Below are 24,481 nucleotides of genomic sequence, written 5' to 3'. Positions count from 1 at the left end.
CTGACTTCTAAAGTCTTCCTTGATAGTCTGACCGTCTCCCTGTAAAACTCGAGTAGTCCTTACTGTCCAAGAGAGAGAGAGAGAGATAGAGAGACAGCAAGCGAGAGTGAATATTCTTATTCCACTCTACTGCAGACATTGTGTTGGAGTCTGTTTGCCCGCCATGATACCTGATGGTAATATGAGGGATCATACAAAATAGACCTATTTTCAGTTGTTCTTTTGTCCTTCACTGTCAGTTATCTTTTCCTTTCGTTTTGTATTTCCCTTTTGTTATAGTGCTTTCTTATCAGTAATCTCTATGAACTGAATAAAAAAGACCTTTGCCAGTGTGTCACCCACTGCACTTGTTGTAGGAGAAACGTTAATTCTGGTTATTTCCTTTCAGAGAAAATGAATTATAGATTTTGCTAGGAAATTTCTTAAAAAATTCATAAAAGTTTTTTTTTATAACACGCCAAGAAACTTATAATAGGTGAAGATATTTGTGAAATTTATCAGTGTTGAGGAGTTGATGAATTGTTGACTTATCTGAGTAAATATCTACCAAGAGAGTCCTCGTCAGTGGCCGCCTCTTTCAGTTTCCTACTGTGAAACTCTATTCTAGTTAAGTGACGATTTAAGTGTAGATGGACTCGTTTTCTGCCTGAACTTTAACTTAGTTCATCTTTTTTTTTTTCGTTCTTCTTTCTTTTTGAAGTACCCCTCACGAAAGCATATGACTCCCTCTCCCGTCCGCATTTCTCGAAGGGAATATGGGTAGGTTAGTTGTTGGTATTCCGCCTGAAGGCCCCATGTGTGATGGCTGCCTGTTCGAAAACACAATGATATGCATTCGATCCAATTTCCGCATCATACCACAAGCCTCAGTACTCGAAGGAATCCACGTTCATTCATTCACTCACTTGTTACTAAGGGATTCCACAGAGGAACATGAGAGGCTGAGAGTTCCCACTGTCTTTCATTTGCTTATCAGAATCAAAGGTTCCTCCTCCTGTCGATAACAGAGACAGATTGACCTAGTAGATAACAGATTGAGGAAGTAAAATAACGGTTTATGTGTGTTCCCTGGCGGTTCTTGTCGTACAAGAAGCAGTACAATCGAAGCCTACTAATTTTTATTTCGCAGATTAAAGCTAGGTCTAGGTCTGTGATTCCTAACCCTCTGAGGTAGCTGGTTATGAGTAAGAGAACATTATAGTGTTAAAAGGAAAACTAGACAAAAACACCTGGGTTCAGTAACTCCTCACTGATTAAGATCTCGCTTGGTAGTCGGTTAGCGATAATGGAAGGAAAACTAAACCAAAATTCTACACATCCAATTACTCATAAGTGGCCGTCTTGTGTCCCTGAAGAAGACTATAAAGAATTGGGTGGTTGACTTTGTGGACTTAAAACCGTCTATTGAAATATATATATATATATATATATATATATATATATATATATATATATATATATATATATATATATATATATATATATATATATATATATATATATATGGAGCTTTCCTAGATAGTGACCCAGAAGGGTTTTAGTCCGGTTTGCATCCACCTTTGAGACTTGTTTAGTACAAGTCCGTTGGGGATGACCTTAATTAAAAACATAAACAGAACACTGTAAATATCATAAAGATAATGACCCCAAAGAAATATTAGTCCTAGATAACGACCCCCGAACTTTGCTGGGGGTCACTATCTAGGAAAGTCCCATATATCTATAATATATATAAATATATGTGTGTGTGTTCAAATATATAGTAATATAATATACAAATATATAGTAATATAACTGGCAATTAAATGAGAGAACCACTTTCAGCAGTCAAGTGGTTAAAAACCCACAGCATTATTGATTGGCGATAGGCGTGGTCTGTAGCTACAAACATCTGGCATGCAAGTTCCGACCAATTTAATTACAAGTTACATTAACATTCATATCTACTACGTGAACACTTATATCCAATATCATCTAATTTAGCGTGATGGTGAGCTTTCGTGGAAGTATGCTTGAGACGTATGCCAACTTGGCACGTACTTAGCGTTGAAACAAGTAAAAAATGAGCCGGAGTTTCTTCGGCGCAATCGAGTTTTCTGTCCGGTGGTGGCCTCAGTCACGGCCAATAAAACTCTTAGCTGCAGCCCATGAAGCTCAGCCGCAGTACGGTGGTGGCCTGTTGTTGGTACCTATAGCGCTGCCAGAAGTACGATTATGGCCAAATTTAACCTTAAATAAAATAAAAACTAATGAGGCTAGAGGGCTGCAATTTGGTACGTTTGATAATTGGAGGGTGGATGATCAACATACCAGTTTGCAGCCCTTTAGCCTCAGCAGTATTTAAGATCTGAGGGCGGATGGACAGACAAAGCCGTCACAATAGTTTTCTTTTACAGAAAACTAAAAAAGATTATGTCATGCATACATACATATACAATACACACACACACAGGTGTATGTGAGTAAAGGGAACATCGGAGAAGGATGTGAGTTTGGTCCAAGATATGTATGAAGGAGCAAAAACCCAGGTTAGAAGTAGTGACTGGATACCAGTAAGAGTTGGTTTATATATATATATATATATATAATGATAGAGTCCCCCACCAAGAAGTTTGGGGTGTATCAGTTTGGTCCAAGATATGTATCTGCTTTGGTCCTTATCTTTTTTAGCTGATATGGATGTGCTATCTCAAGGAATAAGAGATCAATCCACCTGGCGCATGTTGTTTGCTGATGGCATCGTGTTATGCAGCACCAACAGAGGGGTAGTGAAGTCAAAACTAGAACAATGAAGGAAGGTACTGGAAGACAGAGGATTAAAGATCAGTGGGAAGAAGACTGAATACCTAAGTTTTAATGAAGATCAAGAGTCCGAGATTAGTATGGAAGGGACAAGGTTGAACCGAGTAGAAAAATTTGGGTATCTTGGTTCAACAGTGGCCGGTGATGGAACTTTGAATGTAGAAATAACACACAGAGTGCAGGCAGGATGGTAAAATTGGAGAAAGATGTCAGGTGTCTTGTGCGACCGCAGAATCAACATAAAGGTTAAAGGAAGAGTGTGTAAGACAGTAGTGAGACCAGCTTTGATGTGTGGAGCAGAAACATGGCTGGTAAAGAGAGTGCAAGAGAAGAAATTGGATGCGGTAGAGATGAAATTGCTCAGGTGGATGTGTGGATTAACAAAATTGGACAGGATCAAAAATGAAAGAATAAGAGGAACCTCTAAAGTCATAGAACTATCAAAGAAGGCCCAGGCAAGAAGGCTGCAGTGGTATGGCCATGTGATGAGAAGGGATGAGATATGTGTAGGGAGGAGAGTGATGCAGATGGAGGTGTCTGGTAGGAGAACAAAAGGAAAACCGAAGCGGAGCTGGATGAATGTAGTTGTACAGACTTGAGAGACAAACAGTTGTCAGAGGACGATGTGTTTGACCGAGCCAGATGGAGGAAAGCTGTCAGGAACATCGACCCCACATAGAAGTGGGAAAAGATGCAGACATAGAAGACCATATATATATATATATATATATATATATATATATATATATATATATATATATATATATATATATATATATATATATATGATAGATAGATAGATAGATAGATATATATATATACATTTATATGAGCGGGTCGGTGTGTGTGCGTGTGTTTAAAGTAAGGGTACTATAGACACCCAGACGCACTTATTATGATAACATTCTTTCTAATATTTTCTTCCTCGTCTATCGATGCTGCGCCTCTTACAGGATAAGAGGAGTGCGTCTAGTAAACGAACCTCTCACGGGGCACAAAACATTTCATCTTCAACTGGGCTCCATTGTGCTCGTCAATAATCCGTCAGCCTATAGAGTCTAATGTTCCATCGGTGCTACTCTGGCTTGTTATCTACGCATCATCTACTCCGAGATGCTAGTACTAAACACCGTATGGTAAATGTAAAGCAGACGGCAGCACGAAGATATCGTTTATTAATATAAAATTTGTCGGACACACAATATAGAAATGGGTGTATTTAATACTTTGGTCCCAGGTGGTCTAGTACTAAAAACGGCGTCCCAAGGAGCTTCTGCCATCTTTAGTACTGGCACCTCGGAGTAGGTGACGCGTAGATAACAAGCCAGAGTAGCACCGTTCTTTCTCTTAAGAGTTTCTCTTGTGGTTGACCGTTGGATCTTTCCTGAAATTGTGCTCTGTAAGGCAGTGGCAATGATTCCCTCTTTCAGATTCCCAAGTGCTGTATCGTGGGCAAGCTGATATCGAACAAAAGATAGATAAACAAAAGAAAACGGATAAGACAAAAAAACACTGATAAGACCGATAATTACTACGTCGTGTTGGGCTAAAGTGCTTGTATGTGTCGTCAGAAATAACACCAGTTATAGCTGGATGGATCCATGATACTTACACATACTTAAATATATGCATAAATGTGCTGCTCTTGGAATCACGGAGCAGGACTTATCCAACTGCTTCGTATGGAGGGAAATCGACTTTATCCGGATGATACATTTTGGAAGATATATATTCAGTCTTAGAGACATAAAAAAGATCATTTATACTGTTTCCCGAACAGAGCCGCCACATGTTACTACGTAAAATGCCTTATATCAGGAGCTGAAGATGTACAGCTCATGAACGCTTTTCGTTATCGTCCCAGTGAGACTGAACTAACATTTTGTTGTCATAGCTGTTACTTATATTTAGCGCTGGAAAGCGTACAGAATGCGTTCCTTTATGCTTTTTTTTTTTCAATTCAGTATTCAGTATCTCCTAATTTTTCCGAAATTTTACATTACAACCAAACATTCCGTCAGAGAGAGAGAGAGAGAACTGTCCTTGCATGTACCCCATAATTAGCACAAACAAATACGAACACTTCACCTCTGATTTACATGTTTATTCTCACCTTGCTGAAAGGCAGTTATCTAATCTTTAGATAATACAGTCGTCAGTTGCTTCTATAAATAATTTTCAACTGAGACACTTCGGAAAAATTAGGAGATACTGGATACTGAATTTAAAAAAAAAGGCATGAAGGAACTCATTCCATAAGCTTTCCAGCACAAAATAAGTAACAACTATAACAAATTGCGTTGACTGACAATAAATGGGAGCGAGGAAGCATCTGAAAAAAGGACCAGGTGAGAACATTCAGGTGTCCTGCTTTTTGGTTGTGTATAGAAATGAAAACCTTATCCAGCATCTAATTCACAGCTACTCTTACCAACTGGTGAAATTGACTTAATGACATAACCTCCTCATTAAGTCAATGAGAAGGTTTACGACACAGCATGTCACAAACCTCCTCATTAAGTCAATGAGGAGGTTTACGACACAGCATGTCATATACCTACTCACTAAGTCAATGAGGAGGTTTTCGACACAACGTGTCATAAACCTCCTCATTAAGTCAATGAGGAGGTTTACGACACAGCATGTCATATACCTACTCACTAAGTCAATGAGGAGGTTTTCGACATCAACCTCCCCATTAAGTCAATGAGGGTTTTCATAAACCTCCTCATTAAGTCAATGAGGAGGTTTACGACACAGCATGTCATAAACCTAAACCTCATGATCAAGTCAATGAGGAGGTTTACGACACAGCAAGTCATCAACCTCCTCATTAAGTCAATGAGGAGGTTTGCGACACAGCATATCATAACCTCTTCATTAACTCAATGAGGAGGTTTACGACACAGCATGTCATAAACCTCCTCATTAAGTCAATGAGGAGGTTTACGACACAGCATGTCATAAACCTCCTCATCAAGTCAATGAGGAGGTTTACGACACAGCAAGTCATCAACCTCCTCATTAAGTCAATGAGGAGGTTTGCGACACAGCATATCATAACCTCTTCATTAACTCAATGAGGAGGTTTACGACACAGCATGTCACAAACCTCCTCATGAAGTCAGTGAGAAGGTTTGCGACGCAGCATATCATAAACCTCCTCATTAAGTCAATAAGGAGGTTTTCGACATAGCATATTATAAACGCAACAAATTAAGACACGCGAGCCGATTTCTTCGTTTGGTTTTGAGAATCCCTTCATCTACAAGCTAAAGCTCCTTTAACTGTTTAATCTTGAAGCAATGGAAAATTGTAACTTATGTCTGGGGAACCTTAGCTCTAAGACTCCTTTCCCACTTTCACGAATCTGATTCAATGGAGAGTCCCGAATTTGAAAACGTTTCTTAGATTGTCCGACTCTCCCCACGAGCTGCCATAAACAGTTAGCCAATGTTACTTTACGATGTAATAAGGCAGGGACGTCAACCCCATGCCCATGGGACAAAAGTGACCCTTTTGATTATTTTGAAAATCCCTTGGCCATAGATCCAATCTTCAAGAAAAATAACGTAAAAGACTATATTTCTCTTTTCACATCTTAAAAATTTCTGATTCCTAAATATGAGTTAAATAAATATGTATATATATGTAACCCCACATATATATATAATATATATATATATATATATATATATAAAAATATATTCCTAAATTCTATATATATATATAAATATGTGTATATACATACATACATACAGGTGGCCCGCATGACTTTGTTTTTCAAGAGTGGCCCTCAGACTAAACAACTTGGACTGCCCTGTAATAAGGAATGCCTGCGACACATGCCAACTCAGGCCGAACCGTTGCTATTCACCAACATCTCACAATTTGCAAAGAACAATCAATAACTGCTACCATATCCTGCGAATCCTCTACATTCTGCCAAGTCCAACTATGGTTTATGGCCTTTCATTCTAAATTACAGTTCATTCAAACCATTACAACATTACGTATTCCTTTCTTGACTGCTCATATACTCACAGATGTTATTCGAGGATAGAATAAAATCCGGTGATTGTATTTCAACTTTATTTGTGCAAAAAGACTAATACACAGTAAAAAAGCCACGATCTAAAATAAATAATACATATAACGTTAGAACGGATACATACTATACTAGGATAGCTGTATCAGTAATAATAAACAAATTTCAGTTTTTTATTTTTTGATAAACACAGAGAGGAAGAGAATGTCCTCATGGTCGACGGCAGATGAAATACGTAACGAAATCGCTGTCAATTGTTTTCTGTTTCTTGTGAGATTTCTTGTTGTTCAGCTTTTTGTTATTGCTGTTGCTTTCGTGACGGTGAGTCATTTCGTCCCTACAGCAACTCCTTTCACAGGTCGCACTGTTGCTGTTGCTGCTGACACTCTGGAAGCTTCTGTCGCTCAGGGAAGAACAGGTGCGGCTCTTTGCGTCCTCTGTAACAGATGCAAAGGTTTTTAAGTGCATGTGTTACCTGTAATATCCTAATGACAGAAAGATCCACCAGTGGTATTGAGCTGAAGATGTTATATGTAGTAACATAACAGTTCATTCAACATGAACTACTGACCTTCTGATATTATCAGTTTCATTTATAATACATACTAGGTAAAAAGTAAATTTTAGGTAACAACTAATAGTAAATAAAAATAAAAAAGACAAAGAACTGGAATATTAGATCTTATAAAATAAAAATCATCCTTACCACTACTAAGGTGATGTCCAGCTCGGTCTGCGACAACAAGCGGTTTTGGGAATCCCATTTTCTGTGTTTACAATTCCTGGATCGTTGTGGAGAAATTGTAGAAGAGATCGTTTTTCCTTCTCACTACGTTGAGATGCTCACTTCGAATGGCACAGAGAGACCGTACGGGCACTTATATACCCCCAGGAAAGTACCCCAAACAAATGTGGCCACAGTTTATCAGTTTATCACACACGTAATTGAGAAGGAGTTTCGGGTTTGCTGTCCTGTGCGAAGGCGCGAACCTCAGTTACCGAGCTTTCATGATTTCCATGTTATCAGTACCGTTTCGAGTTGAAGAGGTTAGGGAGTCCTATTGCAAATGAACCGTGCTTACGTGGCTGTCCTTATTTCAGGCGAAACATTTTAACATCGCATAATAGGACTCTTATTTCCAAGCTTTGTAGTATCGAGAAAATACATTTCTAATTCGATGAGAATAGAGATTGCAATACACTTTTAAAAAGACATGGTTCCTCAACAATACCTTGCCAATGCCCCGATTAAAGTCGTGTTTTGTTTTATGTGATATTTGTGCAAATTTTCTAATGTTTAAAATCTCAGATCAAAGTCATCATTCCTTGCTTCGGGGAATAAGGTAATGAGGTTTATCCCATAAACCTCGATTTGTCCTTATGATTCAAGGGAGAGAGAGAGGGGGGGCAGGGGGGGGGCTCTTCATATTGATTCTATCGTATTCACTTGGTTAAAGATAAATTTTGCCAACCATGGTACATGCTAGTAACAACAGAAATTAAAGCTAACACCTGATGTCGATTTTTTTTTCTCGTGGTCCTTTACCACTGACGCCCTTTTCATTTTTTTTTTTTTTTGGCCGCTGGATTTTTCTATAACACCTCCTGCAGGCTACATATAAGTGATTATCATTGTTGTGTTTTGTGCAATTCAGGATTAATTCTAATTCTTTCCTTTCACGGAAAAATGTAATTGTATTATTACTCTGAAAATATATAAATATTCTACTAAAATTCATAATAGACCAGTAGCATTTGAGCATAAATACATTCGTAAGTTTCATCGGTACAAAAGCAACCAGTAGACAAATCTCCTTTTAACTTTCCAGACAAGGAATTCTCTTTCTGCTTTTCTTTTCCCATTATTAAGGAGCGCCTTGTGTGTCTTCATCCGTAATACGACCATTTCCTCCCTACCGCCACATTTTCTTATCTCCCATCTCTCTCCTCTTGGCAAAAGTATGAGTCCCTCTCCCGACGGCATTTTCTCAGATTGCTTAACATTTAATAGTTCCATCTTGAAAGGGATGTAGATAGCTCTTGAAAAGTGCCTGACACCACAGACTTTTCCTCTGGGTGCTGGTCGTCTATTTGGGGGAGTCACAATAAGAACCTTTCAATCCTGCTGTGGTGTTCAAGTTGCCCGCGGACCATGAGTGTTGTATTGCATGTTGGATGAAAATAAAACCAATGAATTTCATTTGTTGCTGAAAAGAGTCCGCTCAAGAAAATTCAAAGCCTCAGAACTCTATTTGCCCATCATCTTGCCAAGAGTCAAAGGTCCTGTCTTAATAACAGACACAGTGGTCTACTAGACGACTGGGGCAAAACAATAATACATTTACGCTGTTGGTTTTTACTGGCAGATTGTCCTTATGCAGAAAGATATGTCATCATAAACAAGAAGTATTGCTTGATTTTATTTTTAATATTAAATTATTATCTACATCATTACTTTAATAGGAAATAGGCAGAAATGCTCCTTATTGGCTATGACCTGCATTTGTCTAAGGTAGCTGATTGTGAGGAGGGCGCCCTTGTACTCAGTAACTCTTCACTGATTAGATTCTAGCTTACTAGGCGCTTAATGATAACGGAAGGAAAACTGAACGAAAATTCCAGTCATCATACCACTGACGCCTGACCGTTGTACGTCCTTGAAATGTGTAACGTACTGGTGGATTGACTTTTTTGACTTTAATCTTGTGTTGTGTAGTCTGCCCCATCAGCCCACCTTGTTTCCATTCGTAATCAAGTATTGGGTCTCGCGTTCAGCTTCTGCTCTGATAGGCAATTGCATTCCTCCCCTCCTTCAGATTCCCTGCTGTTTCCTTATGGCCACTTCAGATTTTTGTCATGAAAGAATTAGCCAAGGGACAGCTAAGACGAACGATATTCAGCGTAGGGTTTTAGAATGGAGCCAACGTTCAAATAGAAGGATAAAAATAGCAAATGACATGCTGGAGAAAGGTTTAAGAAACCTGGATGCATTGGACGGACGAAGGTGGAGAAGGATGATAGGAAACAGCGACCCCATATAGAAATGGACAAAGCTGAAGACAAAGAAGAAGAAGAAGAAGAAACTGTGGATTCGCCATTTGCCCAACTGTGAGTGCTGTTGCTGGATTCTCCTGGAGGCGTCAAGAGGCCTTTTGAGGCGGGAGAAGGGTGAGAATAATTCATGTGACTCTCGCCATTTATTATTATTATCGTCACCACGTAGTAATTACTCGTCTTTGTGCAAGTTCCTGGTATCATCACTCCAGTGTGAATTAATATAAGCACTCAACGGAGAAGATTCTATTGTAAATTTATTATATCAATTATTGTATTTTATAAATCAGCGTTAAGGATATTTTATGTCTAGGGCCTCCGACTGTCGTGCGAGTGTTTATTTTTTCGTCATCGGGTAAGTTTTGATTTCTACCTACCACTCGTTCTTTCCCTGGTACTATTTTATGCGAGTTAGCTAAGAGCGTGAAGGTAGTGAGTTTTGGAGGTGAATGTTTCTTGGTTCTGTATAGAAATGAAAAGCTTATCCAAGATCTAATTCATGTCGACTCTTACCAACTGGTGAAATTAACTTAATGTCATAAACCTCCTCATTAAGTCAATGAGTAGGCTTACGACGCAGCATGTCATAAGGCTCCTGATTAACTCAATGATAAGGTTTTCGACGCAACATGTCATAAAGTTCCTCGTTAAGTCAATGAGGAGGTTTGCGACGCAGCATGTTATAAAGCTCCTCATTCAGTCGATGAGGAGGTTTACGACACAGCATGTCATAAAGCTCCTCATTAAGCCAATGAGGAGGTTTACGACACAACATGTCATAAAGCTCCTCATCAAGTCAATGAGGAGGTTTACGACACAACATGTCATAAAGCTCCTCATCAAGTCAATGAGGAGGTTTACTACACAACATGTCATAAAGCTCCTCAGCAAGTCAATGAGGAGGTTTACGACACAGGATGTTAGAAAGCTCCTCATCAAGTCAATGAGGAGGTTTACGACACAACATGTCATAAAGCTCCTCATCAAGCCAATGAGGAGGTTTACGACACAACATGTCATAAAGCTCCTCAGCAAGTCAATGAGGAGGTCTACGACACAGCATGGCATAAAGCTCCTCATCAAGTCAATGAGGAGGTTTACAACACAGGATGTTAGAAAGCTCCTCATCAAGTCAATAAGGAGGTTTACAACACAGCATGTCATAAAGCTCCTCATCAAGTCAATGAGGAGGTCTACGACACAGCATGTCATAAACCTCCTCATTAAGTCAATGAGGAGGTTTACGACGCAACATATCATAACCTCCTCATTTAGTCAATGAGGAGGTTTACGGCACAGCATATCATAACCTCTTCATTAAGTCAGTGAGGGGGTTTACGAGACAGCACGTCATAAAAGCAACAAATTAATTCTCGCGAGCCCATTTCTTTGTTTGGTTTTGAGAATCCCTTCATCTACAAGCTAAACCTCCTTTAACTGTTTAATCTTGAAGCAATGGAAAATTGCAACTTTTGTCTGGGGAACCTTAGCTCTAAGACTCCTTTCCCACTTTCACGAATCCGATTCCGGAGAGTCCCGAATTTGATTGTCCGACTCTCCCCCACCAGCTGCCATAGTAGTAGCCAAGTTACTTTACGATGTAATAAGGCAGGGACGTCCAACCCCATGCCCATGGGCCAAAAGTGGCCCGTTTGATTATGAAAGTGGCCCGCTAAAGAAAAATAAGTAAAATTATTTTTCTCTTTTTTATATCATAAAAATTTCTGATTCCTAAATATCAGTTAAATATATATATATATATATACATATATATATACACATACACTCACACATTTACATACATACATACATACACACAGGTGGCCCGCATGACTTTTTGTTTTTTTCAAGAGTGGCCCTCAGACTAAACAACTTGGACGGCCCTGTAGTAAGGAATGCCTGCGACATGTACCAACTCAAGCCGAACCGTTGCTATTCACCAACATCTAACAATTTGCAAAGAACAATCAATAACTGCTACCATATCCTGCGAATCCTCTAAATTCTGCCAATCCCAGCTGTGGTTTATGGCCTTTCATTCTAAATTACAGTTCATTCAAACCATTATAACATTACGTATTCCTTTCTTGACTGCTCATATACTCACAGATGTTATTCGAGGATAGAATAAAATCCGGTGATTGTATTTTGCCTTTATTTGTGCAAAAAGAGTAAAAACGAGTAAAATAAATAATACATATAACGCTACAACGGATACATACTATACTAGGATAGCTGTATCAGTAATAATAAACAAATTTCAGTTTTAATTTTTTGATAAACAGAGAGGAAGAGAATGTCCTCATGGTCGACGGCAGATGAAATACGTAACGAAATCGCTGTCAATTGTTTTCTGTTTCTTGTGAGATTTCCTGTTGTTCAGCTTTTTGTTATTGCTGTTGCTTTCGTGACGGTGAGTCATTTCGTCCCTACAGCAACTCCTTTCACAGGTCGCACTGTTGCTGTTGCTGCTGACACTCTGGAAGGTTCTGTCGCTCAGGGAAGAACAGCTGCGGCTCTTTGCGTCCTCTGTAACAGATGCAAAGGTTTTTAAGTGCATGTGTTACCTGTAATATCCTAATGACAGAAAGATCCACCAGTGGTATTGAGCTGAAGATGTTATTTGTAGCAACATTACAGTTCATTCAACATGAACCACTGACCTTATGATATTATCAATTTCATTTATAGTACATACTAGGTAAAAAGTAAATTTTAGGTAACAACTAATAGTAAACAAAAATAAAAAAGACAAAGAACTGGAATATTAGATCTTATAAAATAAAAATCATCCTTACCACTACTAAGGTGATGTCCAGCTCGGTCTGCAACAACAAGCGATTTTGGGAAGCCCATTTTCTAAGTTTACAATTCCTGGGTCGTTGTGGAGAAATTGTAGAAGAGATCGTTTTTCCTTCTCACTATGTTGAGATGCTCACTTCGAATGGCACAGAGAGACCGTACGGGCACTTATATACCCCCAGGAAAGTACCCCAAACAAATGTGGCCACAGTTTATCAGTTTATCACACACGTAATTGAGAAGGAGTTTCGGGTTTGCTGTCCTGTGCGAAGGCGCGAACCTCAGTTACCGAGCTCTCATGATTTCCATGTTATCAGTACCGTTTCGAGTTGAAGAGGTTAGGGAGTCCTATTGCAAATGAACCGTGCTTACGTGGCTGTCCTTATTTCAGGCGAAACATTTTAACGTCGCATAATAGGACTCTTATTTCCAAGCTTTGTAGTATCGAGAAAATACATTTCTAATTCGATGAGAACAGATTATTTTATTAGAAAAGTTCTCAATACACTTTTGAAAAGACATAGTTCCTCAACAATACCTTGCCAATGCCCCCATTAAAGTCGTGTTTTGTTTTATATGATATTTGTGCAGATTTTCTGATGTTTAAAATCTCAGATCAAAATCGTCATCTCTTGCTTCGGGGAATAAGGTAATGATGCTTATCCCATAAACCTCGATTTGTCCTTATGATTCAAGAGAGAGAGAGAGGGGGGGCAGGGGTGGAGGCTCTTCATATTGATTCTATTGTATTCACTTGGTTAAAGATAAATTTTGCCAACCATGGTACATGCTAGTAACAGCAGAAATTAAAGCTAACACCTGATGTCGATTTTTTTTCTCGTGGTCCTTTACTACTGACGCCCTTTTCATTTTTTTTTTTTTTTGGCCGCTGGATTTTTCTATAACTACCTTCTGCAGGCTACATATAAGTAATTGTCATTGTTGTGTTTTGTCCAATTCAGGATTAATTCTAATTCTTTCCTTTCACGGAATAATGTAATTGTATTATTACTTTGAAAATATATAAATATTCTACTAAAATTCATAATAGACCAGTAGCATTTGAGCATAAATACATTCGTAAATTTCATCGGTACGAAAGCACCGGTAGACAAATCTCCTTTTAACTTTCCAGACAAGGAATTCTCTTTCTGCTTTTCTTTTCCCATTATTAAGGAGCGCCTTGTGTGTCTTCATCCGTAATACGACCATTTCCTCCAGCCACCACTTTTTCCCATCTCCCATCTCTCTCCTCTTGACGTCCTCTTGGCAAAAGTATGAGTCCCTCTCCTGACGGCATTTTCTCAAATTGCTTAACATTTAATAGTTCCATCTTGAAAGGGATATAGATAGCTCTTGAGAACTACCTGTCACTACAGAATTTTCCTCTGGATGCTGGTCGTCTATTTGGAAGAGTTGCAATAAGAACACTTCAATCCTGCTGGGGTGGTCAGGTTGCACCATGAGTGTTGTGGGCTATTGCATGTTCGATGAAAGTGAAAGCAATGAATTTCAATTGTTGCTTAAAAGAGTCCACTGAAGAAAATTCAGAGCCTCAGAACTCTAATTGCCCATCATCTTGCCAAGAGTCAAAGATCCTGTCTCAATAACAGACACAGTGGTCTACTAGACGACTGGGGCCAAAACAGTAATACATTTACGCTGTTGGTTTTTACTGACAGCTTGTCCTTATGCAGAAAGATATGTCATCATAAACAAGAAGTATTACCTGATTTTATTTTTATTATTGGATTATTATCTATGTCACTTCTTTAATGGGAAATAGATAGAAAGCTCTTTATTGGCTATGACCTGCATCTGTCTAAGGTAACTGATTGTGAGGAGGGCGCCCTTGTACTCAGTAACTCTTCACTGATTAGATTCTAGCTTAGTAGGCGCTTAATGATAACGGAAGGAAAACTGAACCAAAATTCCAGTCATCATACCACTGACGCCTGACCGTTGTACATCCTTGAAATGTGTAACGCACTGGTGGATTAACTTTTTTGACTTTAATCTTGTATTGTGTAGTCTGCCCCATCAGCCCACCTTGTTTCTACTCGTAATCAAGTATTGGGTCTCGCGTTCAGCTTCTGCTCTGATAGGCAATTGCATTCCTCCCCTCCTTCAGATTCCCTGCTGTTTCCTTATGGCCACTTCAGATTTATGTCATGAAAAAATTAGCCAAGGGACAGCTAAGACGAACGATATTCAGCGTAGGTTTTAGAATGGAGCCAACGTTCAGATAGAAGGATAAAATAGCAAATGACATGCAGGAGAAAGGTTTAAGAAATCAGGATGCATTGGACGGAGGAAGGTGGAGAAGGATGATAGGAAACAGCGACCCCATATAGAAATGGGCAAAGCTGAAGACAAAGAAGAAGAAGATGAAGAAGCTGTGGATTCGCCATTTGCCCAACTGTGAGTGCTGTTGCTGGATTCTCCTGGAGGCGTCAAGAGGCCTTTTGAGGCGGGAGAAGGGTGAGAATAATTCATGTGACTCTCGCCATTTATTATTATTATCGTCACCACGTAGTAATTACTCGTCTTTGTGCAAGTTCCTGGTATCATCACTCCAGTGTGAATTAATATAAGCACTCAACGGAGAAGATTCTATTGTAAATTTATTATATCAATTATTGTATTTTATAAATCAGCGTTAAGGATGTTTTATGTCTAGGGCCTCCGACTGTCGTGCGAGTGTTTATTTTTTCATCATCGGGTAAGTTTTGATTTCTACCTACCACTCGTTCTTTCCCTGGTACTATTTTATGCGAGTTAGCTAAGAGCGTGAAGGTAGTGAGTTTTGGAGGTGAATGTTTCTTGGTTCTGTATAGAAATGCAAAGCTTATCAACATCTAATTCATGTCGACTTTACCAACTGGTGAAATTAACAAATTAATGTAAAACCTCCTGTTAAGTCAATGGTTTTGTTTTTCGACGCAGCATCTTGCCATAAGGCTCTGATTAACTCAATGATAAATCTTTTCGACGCAACATGTCAAAAGCTCCTCGTTAAGTCAAATGAGGAGGTTTTTTACGCAGCATGTTATAAACCTCCTCATTCAGTCGATGAGGAGGTTTACGATATAATATATGTCATAAATATCCTCATTAAGCCAATGAGGAGGTTTACGTACACAGCATGTCATAAAAGCTCCTCATCAAGTCAATGAGGAGGTTTTGAAACAGAGATGTCATGATGCTCCTCATCAAGTCAATGAGGAGGTTTATTCCTTAGTACAAGGTTTATCGTTTTGTTGTCCAATGAATGTTTCTCTCCTACGTTAACATGTCATAAAGCTCCTCATCAAGTCAATGAGGAGGTTTACGACACAACATGTCATAAAGCTCCTCATCAAGTCAATGAGGAGGTTTATACATTTTTATGCTGTCATAAAGCTCCTCATGAAGATTAATGAGGAGGTCTACACTTGCAAACATGTCATAAAGCTCCTCATCAAGCCAATGAGGAGGTTTACGACACAACATGTCATAAAGCTCCTCATCAAGTCAATGAGGAGGTCTACGACACAGCATGGCATAAAGCTCCTCATCAAGTCAATGAGGAGGTTTACGACACAGGATGTTAGAAAGCTCCTCATCAAGTCAATAAGGAGGTTTACAACACAGCATGTCATAAAGCTCCTCATCAAGTCAATAAGGAGGTTTACGACGCAACATATCATAACCTCTTCATTTAGTCAATGAGGAGGTTTACGACACAACATATCATAACCTCCTCATTTAGTCAATGAGGAGGTTTACTGCACAAAGGATATCATAACCTCTTCATTAAGTCAGTGAGGGGGTTTGAGAGACAGCACGTCATAAAAGCAACAAATTAATTCTCATGAGCCCATTTCTTTGTTTGGTTTTGAGAATCCCTTCATCTACAAGCTAAACCTCCTTTAACTGTTTAATCTTGAATAATGGAAAATATTGCAACTTTTGTCTGGGAACCTTAGCTCTAAGACTCCTTTCCCACTTTCAGAATCCGATTCCGGAGAGTCCTGAATTTGATTGTCCGACTCTCCCCACCAGCTGCCATAGTAGTAGCCAAGTTACTTTACGATGTAATAAGGCAGGGACGTCCAACCCCATGCCCATGGGCCAAAAGTGGCCAATTTGATTATGAAATTTAGTGGACCGCTAAAGAAAAATAAGTAAAATTATTTTTCCTCTTTTTTATATCATAAAAATTTCTGATTCCTAAAATATCAGTTAAATATATATATATATATACATATTATATACACATACACTCACACATTTACATACATACATACATACACACAGGTGGCCCGCATGACTTTTTGTTTTTTCAAGAGTGGCCCTCAGACTAAACAACTTGGACGGCCCTGTAGTAAGGAATGCCTGCGACATTTACCAACTCAAGCCGAACCGTTGCTATTCACCAACATCTAACAATTTGCAAAGAACAATCAATAACTGCTTTCACCATATCCTGCGAATCCTCTAAATTCTGCCAATCCCAGCTGTGGTTTATGGCCTTTCATTCTAAATTACAGTTCATTCAAACCATTATAACATTACGCATTCCTTTCTTGACTGCTCATATACTCACAGATGTTATTCGAGGATAGAATAAAAAATCCGGTGATTGTATTTTGCCTTTATTTGTGCAAAAAGAGTAAAAACGAGTAAAATAAATAATACATATAACGCTACAACGGATACATACTATACTAAATAGCTGTATCAGTAATAATAAACAAATTTCAGTTTTAATTTTTTGATAAACAGAGAGGAAGAGAATGTTTTCATGGTCGACGGCAGATGAAATACGTAACGAAATCGCTGTCAATTGTTTTCTGTTTCTTGTGAGATTTCCTGTTGTTCAGCTTTTTGTTATTGCTGTTGCTTTCGTGACGGTGAGTCATTTCGTCCCTACAGCAATTCCTTTCACAGGTCGCACTGTTGCTGTTGCTGCTGACACTCTGGAAGCTTCTGTCGCTCAGGGAAGAACAGCTGCGGCTCTTTGCGTCCTCTGTAACAGATGCAAAAGGTTTTTAAGTACATGTGTTACCTATAATATCTTAATGACAGAAAGATCCACCAGTGGTATTGAACAGAAGATGTTATTTGTAGTAACATAACAGTTCATTGAACATGAACCACTGACCTTCTGATATTATCAATTTCATTTATAATACATACTAGGTAAAAAGTAAATTTTAGCTAGCAACTAATAGTAAATAAAAATAAAAAAGACAGAGAACTGGAATATTAGATCTTATAAAATAAAAATCATCCTTACCACTACTAAGGTGATGTCCAGCTCGGTCTGCGACAACAAGCAATTTTGGGAAGCCCATTTTCTAAGTTTACAATTCCTGGGTCGTTGTGGAGAAATTGTAGAAGAGAGTCGTTTTCCTTCTCACTATGTTGAGATGCTCACTTCGAATGGCACAGAGAGACCGTACAGGCACTTATATACCCCAGGAAAGTACCCCAAACAAATCTGGCCACAGTTTATCAGTTTATCACACACGTAATTGAGAAGGAGTTTCGGGTTTGCTGTCCTGTGCGAAGGCGCGAACCTCAGTTACCGAGCTCTCATGATTTCCATGTTATCAGTACCGTTTCGAGTTGAAGAGGTTAGGAGTCCTATTGCAAATGAACCGTGCTTAAGTGGCTGTCCTTATTTCAGGCGAAACATTTTAACATCGCATAATAGGACTCTTATTTCCAAGCTTTGTAGTATCGAGAAAATACATTTCTAATTCGATGAGAACAGATTATTTTATTAGAAAAGTTCTCAATACACTTTTAAAAAGACATAGTTCCTCAACAATGCCTTGCCGATGCCCCCATTAAAGTCGTGTTTTGTTTCATATGATATTTGTGCAAATTTTCTGATGTTTAAAATCTCAGATCAAAGTCATCATTCCTTGCTTCGGGGAATAAGGTAATGAGGCTTATCCCATAAACCTCGATTTGTCCTTATGATTCAAGAGAGAGAGAGAGGGGGGGCAGGGGGGGGGGCTTTTCATATTGATTCTATCGTATTCACTTGGTTAAAGATAAATTTTGCCAACCATGGTACATGCTAGGAACAACAGAAATTAAAACTAACACCTGATGTCGATTTTTTTTCTCGTGGTCCTTTACTACTGACGCCCTTTTAATTTTTTTTTTTTGGCCGCTGGATTTTTCTATAGCTACCTCCTGCAGGCTACATATAAGTAATTGTCATTGTTGTGTTTTGTCAATTCAGGATTAATTCTAATTCTTTCCTTTCACGGAATAATGTAATTGTATTATTACTTTGAAAATACATAAATATTTTGCTAAAATTCATAATAGACCAGTAGCATTTGAGCATAAATACATTCGTAAATTTCATCGGTACGAAAGCACCGGTAGACAAATCTCCTTTTAACTTTCCAGATAAGGAATTCTCTTTCTGCTTTTCTTTTCCCATTATTAAGGAGCGCCTTGTGTCTTCATCCGTAATTTCGCCACCATTTCCTCCAGCTCACCTCTTCTCCGTAATCCCCATTTCTTCCCTATTTTTCTCATCTCCCATCTTGACGTCCTCTTGGCAAAGCATGAGTCCCTCTCCGACAGCATTTTCTCAGATTGATTAACATTTAATAGTTCCATCTTGAAAGGGATATAGATAGCTCTTGAGAACTACCTGTCACTACAGACTTTTCCTCTGGTTGCTGGTCGTCTATTTGGAAAAGTTGCAAAAAGAACACTTCAATCCTGCTGGGGTGTTCAAGTTGCCCGCGGACAATTAGTGTCGTATTGCATGTTCCATGAATATGAAAGCAATGAATTTCAATTGTTACTTAAAAGAGTCCACTGAAGAAAATTCAAAGCCTCAGAACTCTATTTGCCCATCTTCTTGCCAAGAGTCAAAGGTCCTGTCTCAATAACAGACACAGTGGTAGTGGTCTACTAGACGACTGAGGCAAAGCAGTAACACATTTACGCTGTTGGTTTTTACAGACAGATTGTCCATATGCAGAAAAATATGCCATCATAAACAAGAAGAATTACTTGATTTTATTTTTCATATTGAATTATTATCTATATCATTACTTTAATGGGAAGTAGGTAGAAATGCTCTTTATTGGCTATGACCTGCATTTGTCTAAGGCAGCTGATTGTGAGGAGGGCGCCCTTGTACTCAGTAACTCTTCACTGATTAGATTCTAGCTTAATAGGCGCTTAATGATAACGGAAGGAAAACTGAACCAAAATTCCAGTCATCATACCACTGACGCCTGACCGTTGTACATCCTTGAAATGTGTAACGCACTGGTGGATTAACTTTTTTTACTTTAATCTTGTATTGTGTAGTCTGCCCCATCAGCCCACCTTGTTTCTATTCGTAATCAAGTATTGGGTCTCGCGTTCAGCTTCTGCTCTGATGGGCAATTGCATTCCTCCCCTCCTTCAGATTCCCTGCTGTTTCCTTATGGCCACTTCAGATTTTTGTCATGAAAAAATTAGCCAAGGGACAGCTAAGACGAACGATATTCCGCGTAGGTTTTAGAATGGAGCCAACGTTCAGATAGAAGAATAAAATAGCAAATGACATGCAGGAGAAAGGTTTAAGAAATCAGGACGCATTGGACAGAGGACGGTGGGGAAGGATGATAGGAAACAGCGACCCCATATAGAAATTGGCAAAGCTGAAGACAAAGAAGAAGAAGATGAAGAAACTGTGGATTCACCTTATGCCCAACTGTGACTGCTGTTGCTGGATTCTCCTGGAGGCGTCAAGAGGCCTTTTGAGGCGGGAGAAGGGTGAGAATAATTCATGTGACTCTCGCCATTTATTATTATTATTATCGTCACCACGTAGTAATTACTCGTCTGTGTGCAAGTTCCTGGTATCATCACTCCAGTGTGAATTAATATAAGCACTCAACGGAGACGATTCTATTGTAAATTTATTATATCAGTTATTTTATATCATAAATCAGTGTCAAGGATGTTTTCTGTCTAGTGGCTCCGGCTGTCGTGCGAGTGTTTATTCTTTCATCATCGGGTAAGTTTGGTTTCTACCTACCACTCGTTCTTTTCCCTGGTACTATTTTATGCGAGTTAGCTAAGAGCATGAAGGTAGTGAGTTTTGGAGGTGAATGTGAAATTCTAGTTCCTTGAGCAGCATCTTTTGGGGACATCTTTTGTTGATTTTATCAAGTTTGTTGTAACAAATTAATTGCTAAAGTTGTTCTTGGTTTTGTTTTCCCCTCTCTTGGGTCCATCTTGCCCGAGTTCTGTGTTTGTTTTGTTTTAAATCTTTGTCTGTTACTGGCAACTGATTTAAAGAGGTAGATCCTGTTAAATATAAATCATTATTTTTTACGGCTTCCGGATACAATTCTGAAAATCATATATATATATATATATATATATATATATATATATATATATATATATATATATATATATATATATATACATATATATATGTTAGACAAAGCGCTTGACACCTGCAAGGAGACGGGACTAATTTTTGAAACAGAGAGGTCATGATGTTCATAAATTTTGCTTTCGCAAAACGCTTGATCTGGTTTATTCCTTAGTACAAGTAATAACGAGCTTATCGTTTTGTTGTCCTTAATTAATGTTTCTCTCCTACGTTATTAGCCTATTTTCTTTGTACATATCCAATAGATAGCATGATTACCATCGCTAACATAAACTGAAACTGAACTGTCATCCTGTGCATGTCTTATACATTTTTTATGCTGATCAGTTCTTTTTTCCTGTGACTGATTAATGTAGCTAACATAGGACTTGCTAAACGAATTCCGTGAGATTTGATATATACATCTGTTGGTAATGTGAGGAGTGTTTCGTTTCATCGCTATTTTCAGCGTATTATTGTTCTTAAATACCACTATAACGAGGCGGAGAGTAGGAGGCAGAGTCAAGGTGTATTCTAATTTATTGATACAAAATCTCTGACAGGTCAAGAACTCTTGCGAGCGGAAAAGTAAAATTGATAGAAGAAAACGGACGGACGTTTAGATACAGTCATATGTGTTTTCTCACACCTGAAGAATGGTTAACAATTCTATATACAAATTAGAAAGAGGTTTCAAATACATATGGTTAGAAAGCTTGCAATGCCTTACATATATTAGCAATTACAGTTCTGACAAGGACAAAAAGTATCTTCTGAAAAATGCATAAAAGATCGTTTGAATCAGAAGCGCTGGATCTGTGTTTCCTGAGAGTCTCGATGCGTCATGTGGAATTTTTGTTTTGAAGCGACGATGGCCTGAGGTTCCTGGCGACAGCTCTGGACCTCACGCCACATTAATACTAAAATATTTAAGAAGGTTGAGAATATCTTTAAAGTTATCACAGTAGGGCATTCAAGGAAGTCTCTGGGTTACGTATTTCTCTTTTGTTATTACCATAAAGTTGTTTTTTTCCTTCTCAGTACACAGTCTAACACAACATTAGGGTGTATTAATTTATCGTCTGTGCTCTTAATATCATCAATTTCATCATCGATATGTTTAGTGCTTCCCACACGCAATACATAAAAAAATATTACTGTGAACACTGATTTCTTAACTCTATTGTTGTAGTCCGAATGAAAATTAATATATGTAGAAATATGGTTGAGTTTTCTGTGTACTCTGAATTAAAACTCATTATTAATTTTTTATATATGACAGTCCAAAAATGGAAGACGAAAAGCATTTAACCATACTTACAGTCGGTTTTGTCAATGACACCAATTCCTTCAAAGAATATCTTCACGGTGTCGTTACCATACCTTTTTATATTTTTGGAATATTGCTTAATATTATGCTCTTAAATAAACTCTATGCATAAGATACTCAGTACAAGCAATAGGAGATTTCGCTTGGTCTTGCAAAATTGAGGATAATATTTCCAGTTGAATTCAAATTTGCATTCTTTACGTGAAGTTTAACCAGTTCTATTAAGGGATTCTCAGAGATTATTACTATATCCAGTTGTCCAGTACCGACGATTTCTAATAACACTAAAAAACCGTCAAAGATAACTTTGGTAATTATAATATCTGAGGAAAAAGCATAAAACAGTGATACTATTAAGTCTTTATTTATGCAAAAATAATAATAATAAATCGTCAGCAATAACAAAAATTATAATTACAATTATTTGATAAAAAGAGAGAAGGAATAGGGAGAGAGAGAGAATGACCTCAAGGTCGACGGCAGATGAAATACGTAACGAAATCGCTGTCAATTGTTTTCCGTTTCATGTGAGATTTCTTGTTGTTCATCTTTTTGCTATTGCTGTTGCTTCTGTGACGATGAGTCATTTCGTCCCTACAGCAACTCCTTTCGCAGGTCGAACTGTTGCTGTTGCTGCTGACACTCTGGAAGCTTCTGTCGCTCAGGGAAGAACAGCTGCGGCTCTTTGCGTCCTCTGTAACAGATGCAAAGGCTTTAAGTATCTGTGTTAATTGTAACTTCTTAATGATATAAACATCAGTCATTGGTATTGAATTGAAAGAGGATGAAGGTAATTTAGTAATCATTTGCAATAATATAACAGTACATTCTCTTCTCACTTTAATCAACATAAACCACTGACTTTATTACATTATCGCTTTCTTTAGTAATTTAACATTTTTTTACTTTTTGGGAAAATTAAATATCAAATTACACGAAAAATAAATCATAATTCAAAATTGGAAAAAACAAAACAGTGGACTGGGAAATCTAAAAAGAAATAATCTTACCATCCGAAATATGGAGTCCATCTTGAAAAGGATGAATTTGTAGGTGGGCCATTTTGGAAGTTGGTGATTCCTCGGTCGTTACAGAGAAATTGTTCAAAAGATTTTTTTCAGTTCGCTGAGCTCGTTCTCTTTCTCGTTATGGGGAGATGCTCACTTCGAATGACGAAAGAGAGAGCGTTCAGGGGTTTATATACCCCGAGAGACTGCCACCAATGAGCCCACGTGAGCGATAAGGAGGTTCAGATTAATATCGTTGCAAAGACGCCAGTGTTACTTATTAAGGAAGCACAGTTAGAAACTATTTGTTTCCAGTTTATGAGGCCAGGGACTTCCATTGCAAATAAAATTTGCTTAAATCAGTGGTTCTCTCGCATGAAACTGCAAATAATGTGATTAGAATTCCTGACACTTACTGACGAATACCAGACTTCATGAAGACCGTAATTTGTTTTATACGAAATTCAGTTGTAATTTCTGCTTTAAAAGTGAATTTCAGTTTTAAAACAGAAATTCAGTTTTCTATTTTTTTTTATTTCGTCGTTAAAAAGTTTTTTCTATTTTTTTTTTTTTTTTTTATGCAACCCCTTCGTCGTTAAAAAGTCTTACCAAACGTTTATTTTTCGTCGTTAAAAGTCTCACCAAACGTTTCTATTTTTTTTTTTATGCAACCCCTGTCGTTAAAAGTCTTACCAAACGTTTCTATTTTTTTTTTTATGCAACCCTTCGTCGTTAAAAGTCTTACCAAACGTTTCTATTTTTTTTTATGCAACCCCTTCGTCGTTAAAAGTCTTACCAAACGTTTCTATTTTTTTTTTTTATGCAACCCCTTCGTCGTTAAAAGTCTTACCAAACGTTTCTATTTTTTTTTTTTTATGCAACCCCTTCGTCGTTAAAAGTCTTACCAAACGTTTCTATTTTTTTTTTTTTTTTTTTAAAAAGTCTTACCAAACGTTTCTTTTTTTTTTTTATGCAACCCTTTGAAAAGTCTTACAAACGTTTTATTTTTTTTTTTTTAAACAACCCCTTCGTCGTTAAAAGTC

At 38.0% G+C, this 24,481-nt stretch overlaps 3 long non-coding RNA genes across 3 annotated transcripts; all 3 read right to left on the bottom strand.

Moving 5' to 3' along the window:
- Positions 1-12,045: 12,045 nt before the first annotated feature.
- Positions 12,046-12,917, bottom strand: LOC136856509 (uncharacterized). The gene is made up of 2 exons (XR_010858370.1): positions 12,703-12,917; positions 12,046-12,433 (listed from the first exon to the last, which is right to left on the bottom strand). It is a non-coding gene; the product is annotated as an uncharacterized lncRNA (long non-coding RNA).
- Positions 12,918-17,330: 4,413 nt separating this feature from the next.
- On the bottom strand, positions 17,331-18,124 carry LOC136856507 (uncharacterized). Its single transcript, XR_010858369.1, has 2 exons — positions 17,988-18,124; positions 17,331-17,717 (listed from the first exon to the last, which is right to left on the bottom strand). It is a non-coding gene; the product is annotated as an uncharacterized lncRNA (long non-coding RNA).
- A 4,655-nt stretch (positions 18,125-22,779) lies between these two features.
- LOC136825025 (uncharacterized) lies at positions 22,780-23,627 on the bottom strand. Its single transcript, XR_010849215.1, has 2 exons — positions 23,442-23,627; positions 22,780-23,125 (listed from the first exon to the last, which is right to left on the bottom strand). It is a non-coding gene; the product is annotated as an uncharacterized lncRNA (long non-coding RNA).
- Between the last annotated feature and the right edge of the window lie 854 nt (positions 23,628-24,481).

Source organism: Macrobrachium rosenbergii, chromosome 36 (genome assembly GCF_040412425.1).
Source record: "Macrobrachium rosenbergii isolate ZJJX-2024 chromosome 36, ASM4041242v1, whole genome shotgun sequence".
Taxonomy (NCBI): domain Eukaryota; kingdom Metazoa; phylum Arthropoda; class Malacostraca; order Decapoda; family Palaemonidae; genus Macrobrachium; species Macrobrachium rosenbergii.
The sequence above is the reverse complement of the archived record's forward strand: the minus strand, read 5'-3'. Positions and strand labels throughout refer to the sequence as shown.